Genomic DNA, 347 nt, shown 5'->3' on the forward strand with positions numbered 1-347 from the left:
ATGTAAGGAAGTATGCCTTCTTTTTCTTTCCATACATATAATTTTTTGCCTCTTTCAAGTGACTTGAAAGAGGCAAAAAATTATATGTATGGAAAGAAAAAGAAGGCATACTTCCTTACATAAAAAATTTTACATCTGAAATAGAACTGTTTAATCAATCAGTAGCTTGACAGAAAGATTACTTCCCTCATAAAAGATACTTTGCTGTTATAACTGGTGGATCTAATGGACTTCAAAATATTTTTTTTTCCAACCTTTGTCTTGTCTTTTCAGAATGTTTCTACTTGTTTTATCAATGCAAAAGTTTTTTTAGTGTAATTGATCAGTATTTTCTTTTATGATGTGTG

At 28.8% G+C, this 347-nt stretch overlaps 1 protein-coding gene across 1 annotated transcript in view; it reads left to right on the forward strand.

The window, feature by feature from the left end:
- LOC104992135 (contactin-associated protein-like 2) overlaps positions 1-347 on the forward strand; it is a 950,770-nt gene that overhangs the window by 425,986 nt on the left and 524,437 nt on the right. The gene's annotated exons all lie outside the window — the stretch shown is intronic.

This window comes from Bison bison, unplaced genomic scaffold (genome assembly GCF_000754665.1).
Source record: "Bison bison bison isolate TAMUID 2011002044 unplaced genomic scaffold, Bison_UMD1.0 scf7180017864211, whole genome shotgun sequence".
Taxonomy (NCBI): Eukaryota; Metazoa; Chordata; class Mammalia; order Artiodactyla; family Bovidae; genus Bison; species Bison bison.